This window comes from Dromiciops gliroides, chromosome 3, assembly GCF_019393635.1.
Source record: "Dromiciops gliroides isolate mDroGli1 chromosome 3, mDroGli1.pri, whole genome shotgun sequence".
Taxonomy (NCBI): domain Eukaryota; kingdom Metazoa; phylum Chordata; class Mammalia; order Microbiotheria; family Microbiotheriidae; genus Dromiciops; species Dromiciops gliroides.
This window is the reverse complement of record NC_057863.1, coordinates 460706101-460718194: the sequence shown is the minus strand read 5'-3', so window position 1 is coordinate 460718194 and position 12094 is coordinate 460706101. Positions and strand designations below refer to the sequence as shown.

At 36.0% G+C, this 12094-nt stretch overlaps 1 long non-coding RNA gene across 1 annotated transcript in view; it reads left to right on the top strand.

Moving 5' to 3' along the window:
- The first annotated feature begins 4031 nt into the window (after positions 1-4031).
- Positions 4032-12094, top strand: part of LOC122751166 — a 36831-nt gene continuing 28768 nt past the window's right edge. The window contains exon 1 of the long non-coding RNA XR_006355776.1: positions 4032-4162. This is a non-coding gene — a long non-coding RNA (uncharacterized LOC122751166). The remainder of the gene's footprint in view (positions 4163-12094) is intronic.

Here is a 12094-nt window from a genome sequence, read left to right as displayed (position 1 = left end):
AGTAGTCCAATTTGGCTGCAACATAAAATATATGAAAGGAAAGGGCTGTAAAGTTAGGTTAGAGCCACAGAATGCTGTGACTGCTGCCTGGTGAAGGAATTTTTTACAGTATTTTATTCTGCTGGTAATAAAGGACCATTGAGGGTTTTTAAGGGGTGGGAACAGAAGATAATTCTAGCAGGTGTGTAGAGGATGAATTGGAATGCTGGAATTAGGGACACTGGTTAGGGGTCTTTTAGCATAGTCCAGGACAGAAGTAATCCTTGTCTGAATGAGGGTGGTGGCAGTGTGAGTGGGGAAAGAGGTCAGATGCAACAAGAGCTGTGGAGGTGGAAATTGGTAAGACTTGGTAAGACAATAGATTCGATATACTGGATGAGGATGCCTCTGAAGGTCTAAGCCTGGGTGGGTTGGTGGTGCTAACTGCAAAAAGAGTTAAGTTGGAAGGAAGGAAGAGTTGTGTCAGGAAGATGGTGAATTCATTTTTGGACATGTCAAGTTTAATCACCCTAAGAGAAATCAAAGTGGAAATACCCAGCAGGAAAGTGCCAATCCCTTGAAATCTGTTCTCTTTACTACATCAGTGTTATTTTAGGATTGAAAAATAAGATAATGAAGCCAGTAAGGTTGAGTTAGTTATTTGCTTAGAAAGGCCAGACCTTAAAAAGATGTTGGTTCTGCAATGGGCCTAGTGCATTTGCCTGTCTCTGAACAGAATTGCCCAAATAATACTAAAGGAATAGTCATTTACCCTTTTATTCAACACCTCCAAGAAATAAGGTGTTTAGAACCGGAAAGTGACTTCTTATTGGCCTCCAAATTTAAATATGAAATTTTATAAAATTCATTCAATATTACTACATAATTTGAATCTTTGAGTCAAGAAATAGTTCAAATGGCAATGCCCTTTCTGTTTACAGATTTCAAATTTGAAGCACAATTAAACCACATAATGAAAGAAAAATGTGCCAACAAAACAGTGTGAATTCATCACTCTGCATTCTAATTTGGAAAAAGTGAAACAGACTTTCTTTTCTATGCTCATTCTTGTACCCTTGGCCCAAGTTCTGGAATCCCACATATGGTTACTGAAATTCACACAAGACCTCTTTTTCTGTTTCACTAATTCAACTTATCCTATTTGTCTCCATTAAAATCATTCCTCTCTCCCTTCCTTTCAGGTGACCCAATTAAAACTTTTAAGCCTTTTTTCATGGTGGAGAGCTTTTTTCCCTCCTGTTTTTTGTCCTTATATCTACCATAGAAAAATTTCCTTGCCCTTTCTCTGTAACCAATCCACTCAAAATATTAGCAGATGAAGGAAAAACTTTTAATGGCTATAACTACCCACTGCATTGGAGATGAGAGGAGAACTCTATTAGATCTCAGGAAAACCCACTGAAGTTTCAAAGCCACCAACATATAAAATGTGGGTATTTCCTCATAACTCTTTCTTGGGTCAACTTTTCCCTACATTTTCGCTAGTGGTGATCTCATCAGGTTCCACTGGATTAATTGGAACTTTGTGTAGTTTATTCCCACATCTATATAGTCAACCTGAATCTCTGTTCTAAACTTCAGTTATATACCACATCTCAACTTGGATGCCTTACAAACATCTCAAACTCAAGATCAATAGAGAATTAATTATATTTCCCCCACAAATCTGTCCCTCTGCCAAAGTTCCCTTTTTCTTTTTAGGACACCACCATCCTTTAAATGACTCAGGTTTGTCACTCATCCTTATCCTCAGCCCTCCAAGTTATAGCCAAACTGGATTATCATCTGTTACCTGAACTCAACATGGCACTTTCAATCTCTTTGTCTTGTTACAAGCTTTTCCTTTGCTTGGAATTCACTTTTTCCTTGTCTCTGCCTCTCAGAATACCTGAATTACATTCAGAGAAGTATAGTACCTAGGATTATGCAGATGATATTTCCCATGAATTTTGATCTGGTTAGTCCGTATCTGTAGTGCTTTTTTTCAGTACTAGTTTCATGTTTTAGGGAGGACTTCTATAAATTATAGAGAACCCAGAGGATGGTGACCAGAATAGTAAAAAGTTCAAGATTATCCTATAAGAGAATTAATTAAAAGACATATAGATAATTAGCTTGAGGAATCAGGTGAATGGGTGAAGGTGTGAGAGATATATACAAGATAATTTGCTTTAAGGAACTGAAGGACTCTCATTTGGAAGAGGAATTACACTTGTTTTGATTATCTCCAGAGAGCAGGGACAGACATTTCTCAGAAGCAGATTTGTATTTTTTTTAAAATTCCTAACATCGGGGCAGCTAGGTGGTGCAGTGCATAAAGCACCTGCCCTGGATTCAGGACAACCTGAGTTCAAATCCAACCTCAGACACTTGATACTTATTAGCTGTGTGACCCTGGGCAAGTTACTTAACCTGCAAAAAAAAATCCCAACATCAAAACTACGCCAACATGGAGGATAGTAGGTATCCTCTGATTTGTGGTCTTCATGAAAAGACTTGAATATCTATTTCTGTAAATGACATAGAATGGACTCCTGTGTAAGTATGACTTGAATTAGATCCTCTTTGAAATCCTTTCAAACTCCTTTACTTTCTCTACCCTCCTCCTAGTGAAGTCTTCTTAAATCTATTGCCGTTTCCCTTCATCGAGTTTATGTTTTTTTAATAGTCATTTCATTTTGATGCTACTTAAGTGTTTTGTTGTTACCCTATTTGTCATATGACTGGACATTGCTGTAATTTTTTTTTCAAGACCGAGTAAACTTTCCAATCAGTGCTGAATAGCCACCCTATAGACCTTATCAGAAAACTAGTCACCCTCCACTGCCTGTCAGTGTGTTGTCACAGAAATAAACTCTTTAAAATGTTGGCTCAAAATGAGGATTCCCTTAGTGCTTTTACTTTTCTGAATACACTTAATTTCTGCTCATTAACTAATGGATAAGGTCCAGTCTCATGACATGCTATGTTTTAACACTAATCCTTTCCCTACACAACCCAAGCTAAACTATTTAAACTGTCACTGAACTCCAATCTCTATGAATTTACTATATTAGTTCTCATCTCAAGATTACCTGTCTCTCAAATCATCCATTTACAGATGTTTTAAACTATCTTGTGCATGCACACACACACACACACACACACACACACACACACACACACACACAGTATTTGCTTGCCCCTACTCCACCCTGCTGCGAAACAGATAATTAAATAAGTGAAATAAATATTCCTTACTCCTTGACTGGCATAAATTGTTACTCACCTCTGTTTAAGTGGTTCTTTGCAAAGCTGTTATTAAACAGCAGCTTAGCTTGTCACTATCAAAACTACCCCTTTTCTCCTATGGCTCTAATGAATAACTGGGGCAAAATATTATACAATTCACTCAAGGTTAGATGGTTAGAATGAGCAAGGCACAGTCAAGGAAGGAAGGTACATACATAACTCTCAGTCTGTCCTAAAGAACTGCACACTTATATTACTTACATTGTGTTTCCACACCATATAATTCAGGTGTATTAAACGAGTTGATTCTTCCTAAAGAAAATGCGCAAAACAAACACAAAAGAACTGGGCAAAAGGCCTGTGGAAGGCTCAAGATTTCTAATATATAAAGTTTCACAAACATGAATAGAACACTATATTTGGTGTCAGGAATATCTGGGTTCAATACATCCCTCAGACACCAATTATATTTGTGACCCTGGGTAAGTCATTTGCCTCAGTTTCCTCATATGTAAAAAGAGGGGGTTGTGCCTGAGAACCTCTAAGATCCTTTCTGATTCAAAATCTATAACAACCCCAGGATGATGGCCTGCAGGGGTAAAACATTTCCAGGAGAAAGATTTAAATTTTTTTTTTTTTAGTGAAACCAATTTAAAGTGAATTTGAATACTGAAACATGTTTTAGGCAAAAAGCCGGAAAGTCCCACAGTTTCATTCTGGTGTAGCATGCAAGCTGCAGTCCTCGGCAAAGCAAACTTCCTCTGTTTAAAAGTGAAACTCAAAACAAAACCTGTCCCACACTGGCTATTCCTTCCCACATTTGGAAAGGAAATGCCACCTCCCCAAAGGAAAAGAACGTGTGGGTATTAAGATATTTCGGAAGCTCGCTCTTCAGGACACTAAATATCAACACTACATCCTTTTGAAAAAGGTACACCAGCTTACTACTGACAGTAATTGAATTGGGGGCAGGGAAGGCAGGCAAGTAGAGAGGTACAGATGCTCTCCATTAACCTAGTAATTCTTCCCTTTCCTTCACTTTCTGTGTGGGGCACATTTGCATTTTGAGGAGTAGGAGGAAAATTCAAAACAGGTTCTTTCAGTCGAGGTTTAAATATTCGTATAAATTAAGAAGCTTCACAGAGAGGGGAAAAATGAATGGCAGGGGAATTGGGAATTACTCCTCTGGGGTAACATTAGTGCATCTCACAACTGGTTGGTTGTGCCTGTTTCTCTAGGTCAAGGTCAGATGAAAGAGTTTTTCAAGGCAGGAGAAAATGGGGCTATTTAAAGTGGAAAATCTGATCTGAATACCGTTAACTCTCTTGTGCAGTATTAAGTCACAGTGTTAATGTTTGGTTTTACACGGAAACTAAGCATAATTTACTAGCATAATATTCATTTAAAACCCCCTGAAAATGCCTATGGTTTGGTACTCATTTGTTTTTACTGAAAAGCCTTTCAGATTCCCTTCTTCAGCAGTCATTGCAGATGCAAAATGGGAAAGGAGGATTTTTCCCCCCTCTCTCAATATGAAAAATCATTAATATGTTCAAGGTTTAACTTTCTTTTTTATGAGTGTTTCTGTGTGGACCATATGGCATCAGCTAGATTGGAAGATTTTCACTTGCTTTATGAAAATTTGGGTGAGAATTTCTCTCATAAGCTCTTCTTTTGCAGCAGGTTACTTTGAAGCAGGTATGACACTCCTACAGAACATCAAGGCTGGCATTTAACAACCAGGGCTAAAGACCAGGAATCTGGGGGGGAAACCCAATTAAGATATTTGTAGTTTAATAGTGTAGGGCAATCACTTGTTAATTTAATTAAGACCCTGTGCCTCAATTATTAGTATCATTATATGGGAATATTGACCAAAGCTCTAGAATGCAAGCCTGAGATCCACAAACATATTTGTGGAAATCAAAACACATTATCAATATCAATTTATGGTAATGCATTAAAAACAGCATTGATGATAGAAGAAATTCATTCTATTAAGGATATGATTAGACAGAAGTGTAAACATGTCCCATTAAGGATATGATTAGACAGAAGTGTAAACATGTCCCATTCTTCCCTAGGATACAAACCTCAGTTAAATTTTTAACATGGACATACTTATTATGATGGAATCAGGGTCATGCCCAGTTGATGCCCCAAACTAAGGATCATGGTGACTTCTTTCCATTACTTATTTAATAATTTTTCAGATTTCATGATTCTGAATGCCTTTTGGGTCAACTAATTTTTCATTCATTTAAAAAGGAGGATTCTCTGAATGTATCCAAATTAGCCCAATTTTAAAATATCCTTTTACAAACCTGTTCTGTTTTGCTATCTTTTAATGGGAAATACTTTTGAGTGCTTTCAGTGTGAATAGAATATTATGTATGACAAAGGGACATAGGTATGTGGAAGGTAAGGACAGTTAGGTACTTTTCAACTTGGAATCTCCAGAAACAAGACACCTTGGGAGTTTTTTAAATCCCTCTTTATTTCCTTTTCAAGAGCAAATACTTTTCACTTTCAGCAATGTCATAATAATTTTTTTTAACCTAAAGGTTAGATGTGTATTTGTAGTTGTGTATATATAGACACAATATGCATATATATGGATATATACACCTATATGCACAGTTTTTTAATAGACAGCAAAGATCAAACCAAAAGGGGTAAGATGACAGACTTATAAACTTAGAACTAGGAGAGAATCTAGAAATCAAGTCTAAATCTCCCTATTTTATAGATGAAACTGAGTTGAGATAAAATGACTTGCTTAATGACCCCAAAAGTAGTAAGTAGAAGAGCAAAGATTCAAATTCAGCTCTTCATATTCCTAATACAAGGTTTGTTTTCCATTATAAGCACAAATATCTAGCTGAAGCCCTCCAAATTGGAATCACATATTTTTATTAGAGAGAAAAATAAAACAATACCATAATGCATGAAATAAAATTAAACAAATACATTTCCCTGTGCTCCCTCCAGAATTTGTCTATGTGTATATAAAGCTGCATTACTTTAGACTTTATTTTCTTTCTCTCCCTGATCCCTTTTAATTTTGGTATAATTGTATTCATTGTATAAATTCTTCTGGTTCTGCCTGTCTAAATTGAATCACTTTATATATGTGTTTCCATATTTTCTTATATTAGTATTGTTGAACATAAAAATTATTTCTAGGGTTTTTTTACATTTATTTTACAATAGAGGAGTTATCAATGTTTTATATAGCGAGATCCTTAGTTTTCCTTTTCACAATATCTTTAGGACAAAGTCCTAGCAATAGACTCACTAATTCAAAAGGTAAGATAAGTTTTGGCTCATTGTATATTACATTATTCTCTTAAAATTTTGCAGCACTCTATAGTGCCATCAACAATGTAACAGAGTGCTGAAATTTAATATTTCCATTAGTTTTGTCAGTTCAGTGTATATTGAATATTATTTTAATTTTTTTCCTTGAAACTATATTTCTCTGATTATTAGGGAACTTGAACATTTTAAACATGGTTAATTGATTATTCCTTTCCTCAAAAAAATCTGTTTAATTATTATGGCCATTTCTTCATTGTGGGTGTATGTATTACTTCTTTTTAAAATTCTGGATAAGAAAATTTTCTGTAACCCCAGTCCTAAAGCACATTGGTATGGAACTCTCTCCTTATTGGTGGAGATCAGTGTCCCTTGCCTACTCAAGAGGTGGGGCACAGTTCTTGAGAGAGGAGAGAGAAGAACTCTTCAGTTCCCTTCAAGTTCATGTCAGATTCTTCCCAGAGTCTTTTCCTCCAGCAACCAGAAGTGGAGTTGGCATTTTCCATCTTTTGAAGCTGAAAGCCAAAAGTGCCAGAAGCTACTCAAAGCTTGAAAAGAACTGAAGAGCTGTCCTTTCACAAACACTAGCCCTCTCCTCATGCAGGCAAGGGACCTTCATCTCTACCAATAAGGAAAGAGTCCCATACCTATTGACTTTGGGACTAGGACTACATCAGATATGTTTTTTTCTTTTTATTTTAGATACTATTTTTTCCTCTGAAAAAAAATTTCATCCTTATGTAATCAAATCTAATATTTTCCCACTTATTTCTTTCATTTTGATTGGTAAAAATATTATTCCACTCAAATATATAACTAAGACAAATTTATTATTCCATTCCTTCTTCCAGTTTTTGCTATTTTGTATATTTTTAGATCATTAACCTGGTCACAATTTATTGTAGCATATGGTATGAAGCATGGATTTAAATCTTTTTATTTTATTTTATTTTTTTGGTACTCAGCTATCCAATTCTTTAAAAAGCTTTTACTTTATAATGATACTATTCTCCAGTGTTTTTCAGTTATAAATTTGTTGTTATTCAGTTGCTTTTTAGTCATGTGCCAACTCTGCATGATACAATTTGGGGTTTTCTTGGTATTTCATTCTCTGGCTCATTTTATAGTTGAGGAAATGGAGGCAAATGGTTAAATGATTTGCCCAAGATCATATAGCTAGGAATTGTCTGAGTCTGAATTTGAACTCACATCTTCCTGGCTCCAGGCTTGATGTTCTATCTTTGCCTTTAGCAAAAACTAATTTCTCACATATATGTATATATTATGTTCACTTTCTGGTTATCCACTGTGTTTCATTAAGGTTTCTTTTTTTTTTTTAACATTTTGAAATCTGGGAAGAAAAGTGCCCTTAATGAATAAATGAAGGATCTAGGGCCTCGTCAACTTATTTATGACTTAGTAGATAAATGCTAAATTATTACTTGAGAAAAATGGAGGTTAAGTTGTCAGGTATCAGTTACTAAATATCAAAGGCAGGATTTGAACCTAAGCCTACCTCTATGACATGAATGAATAAGAGAATGAGTATTTCCCCCAAAATATTCATCTGTAAAATGCTTGTTAAACCTTAAGCACTATATAATGTCACCTATCATCTTTATTATTACTGTTACACAAACTAAATAATTAACTTAGAGGGGTTAAGGAGCAGTTTCAGGAGGCTGGAGACATGGGCTCATATACTATCTCTCTTCTTGTATAATTGGATATGTCATTTAAGTTCTTTTGGCATTATTTTCCTATCTGTAAAATAAAATTTGGACTAGGTGGTTTCTAAGATCCTTACATGTTCGAGATCTTTATGCAAAATAAACAGAAAAACCTAACACTTCAAAGTATGAGAACTTCTACATTTTAATCCACTTTAATTCATCAGAGTCATCTTTCCTCATTATATCACAAGTACTGACTATCCTTCCTGATAATGTCAGACAGCTTGAGTTTTGCTGACAAGGTTCACAGCTTGGAACTGGACTTCTTCCATTAAAACACCTGGAGAGCCATTGATTTGAGCCATTTGGGGGGGGGAGGGGAATAAGTAAAGTGAAGTGGAGTGGCCTGGGTCATTTTAATCCCACTATGCTTCATGTATTTTATGAGTTAACTTGAAAGTGAAGGCTAAGAGTGTTTCCTATAAATTTGAATGCCTTTTGATCCCTATATGGGTAATGATGTTTGTGCCCCTAATAGAATTCCCTGCAATTCCCCAGAAATGTGTGTTGCTAAGAATTAACTTACAAAAGTACAGACTTAGTGCCTTAAAAGAAAATTCCAATACTGCTCTTTGACCAATTGGATTTAAGCTTTGGTCTTAGCCTCAGGTCTCTTGGTTCATAGATAAACCTACTTATTGAAGGCTTATCCCAGGCTAATTTTACAGAGAGCATATAATTGAAGTATTCAACTTTTAAACTATTCTTTGCCATCTGCTTAATTTAAAAGATTCAGCGCTGATTCATGCATAGCTTAGCATTATTAAACTTGCACGAACATATAATTTTAACCTCCCAGCACAGGAAAAGAAACAAATAGGTGAAGCTCAGCAAACCCTCTAAGAAGGCAGAAAATGACTAATCAAACAGATGTAGACCTTAAAATGAGCAGACATAAAAAATGTGAAATGGAACCAACCAGGATAGCCAGAAACTTGAGAAGGTAGGAACAGGGGTGGCTTCTGGGATTATCTAGAAGTAATGTTTAAAATAGTTCACTTACTACTAAAAACAAGGAAAGCAGCATAGATCTTTTAAAAATGACCTATAAAAACTTTTCACTCCGTGGGGTTTCCCTAGGGACCTCCCAAAATACCCACATTCTAGCATTAAGCTATAATAAGAGTAATGGGGAGGAGACATGAAATCAGACGTCTCCCTTCATTTCTTTGTCCCGACCCTCTATGGCTTTTTAAGGCTGACTCTAGCCATTCTTTCTCTTTCATAGTAGACATGGGTGTCTCCTAACCCTGATTTGCCCTCCTCACCATGTTCTGCCCACATGTCCTTAAAACCCCCAGTCTCCCTTCCACTAAGGCATGCTATGTCACCCTTGAGGAATAAGGTCAATGACATCTTTGCTCACATTTGTGCCATATGGCTCTTCCCACCCTCTGACTATTAGGATTCTCCTCATCCATTAGGTTGGAGTTCAAAACCTGAAGGAGGACTTTTTTGGTCTAGTAGAATATTTGCTTCTCGAGAGCAGACACTCTTGTTTTTGCCCACTGTCTGGTACTTAGTAGGTTTTTAACAAATGCTTGTGGAATTGAATTAGGTCAAACTAACCCTGCTGATGTTGGCCTCCTCTAAAGTTCTACAGCATAGTGTTACTGCAGCCCCTCTCATGACATGAAGAAGCTAGGTATATTTCTTTGGCATATTCCCACTCCTGAAATGGGGTTCAGAGAGAAGGGCTATATGCCAAGACTGAATTTCCACTTAAAAGTACATAGTTCATAATACTACAGATGAACACTTTTTTAAAGTAGGGGAAACAAGAAATTATAGAGTGAGCAACCAACAATCAGAAAGATGAATATAAATCCCTACAGTAACATATGGTACTGAGACTAAGTACTTCTTCTGATGGAGGCCCTTGATCAGAAGTTCAATCTTATCCTTACTGATGCTGGGCTTCTCCATGCCATTCAAAAGGGTAGAACAGGAGAAAACATTGGTATTTTGTTTAATCTCTCTCCTTCCTGCTGTTCCCCATGGCTCTATATGTTTTCTAAGACTCACAAGCTAGGAGGAACAATTTTCTTTTTGTTAGAAAAAAACCCCCACATTTTTATTGAAACCATTTTATTTTTATATGACCTAAATTTCCTCCTATATCTCCCTTCCCAAAGAGCTGGTCTATATAATTATGAGTATATGTATACATATATTTATATATACACGTATAAATATAACAATGTGTGTGAATACATATGTATGTATGTATGTAGGTAGGAAATTATATAGGTAGGTAGGTTGATATATACATTACTGCACACCTAAGGAACTCCCACCTCTGCAAAGAGAAGATACCTTCATAATATTTCTCCTTTGGGGCCATGGTAATTCTGTAACATTCATTTTAAAAAATAATAATTTTGTAGTGGTTGTTCTTTCTCTTTATATTGTTGTAGTTATTGTGTTTAATGTTTTTGTCTCCTCTTACTTGATTCTGTATCAGTTCATGTAAGTCTTTCTATGCTTCCCTGAATTCATTATATTCTGTTACATAAATTTACCACAATTAGCCATGACCAAAAGAAACACATTTATTTTGTTCTGGTTCCTTGCTCTCATAAAAAGTGCTGTTATACATATGTTGGTATATATTAGGGCCTTTCTTTTTTATGAATGAATTCCTTGGGGTATATGCTTAAGGGTGGGATTTCTGAATTGATGGGTATGGACAATTTAGCCACTTTATTTGTTTTCCAGAATGATTATACCAATTCACAGTTCTACCAACAATTCATAAATGTGCCTATTTTTCCTTAAGCCCCCCAAAATAGACTATTTCCATCTTTTTTCATTTTTGTTAATTTGCTGGGTGTGAGTTAAAACCTGATGGCTTGTGTGATTTGCATTTCTTATTAATGATTTGCAGCTTTCTTTCCTATGATTGTTAATAGTTTGTGACTCTTCTTTCAAGAATTGTTTGTTCATGTGCTTTGACTATATATTGGAAGGATGTCTTTTGGGCTCATAGGGGAGAGGTGATTTTCCATGGAGTTCTTCAGTCTTTCAATGCAGATGACATGAAGCTGGGATGATGATGGCTCAAGGTTGGTATTTTGAAGTTTAATAGGAATACACATAAAGTATTGCAGTTAGGTTAAAATATAAATAGCAGCCAAGTACAGCTAGATCAGAGATCATGTGGAGAAGACTTGGGGACTTTAATGAACTGAAAGCTCACCATGATTCAATAGTGTGTCATACTTGTCAAAAAGCCTAAATGGAACTTGAGCTGCATTTGTATGCCCTGGTCAAAGCATATCTGTATTTTTATACTCATTTCTGAGTTGCTAAATTTTAGGAGGGACACTGAAAAACTAGAGCATATCCAAAGGTGGGTGACTAGAATGGGATTTGAAATCATGTCATAGAAGGATCAAGTGAAAGAAATCAAGATGTTTTCCATTCCCCAACCCTTTCTCAATCCTTCTTAACTCTAGTGCCTTCACTCTATTAATTATTTCCTTTTTATCTTGTACATGACTTGTTTCTACATATTTACTTGTTGTCTCCCCTCACATAGGTTGTGAGCTCCTTGGGAGCAGGGACTGACTTTTACCTTCCTTTGTATTCCCATCACTTAGCACAGTGCGTTCACATAGTAGGTGCTTATTGAGTAACTGACCCTGACTTGGCACATATGTACATATTGATTAGAAAGGAAAGACTTGGGGAGGGGGAGGCATAATTATGCTCTTCCAATATTTGAAGGATTGTTATATGGAAGAAGAATTTGACATTGCTTCTTTCATAGGGTGGAAGTTTTAGGGAGGCAGATTTCAACTCAATATAAA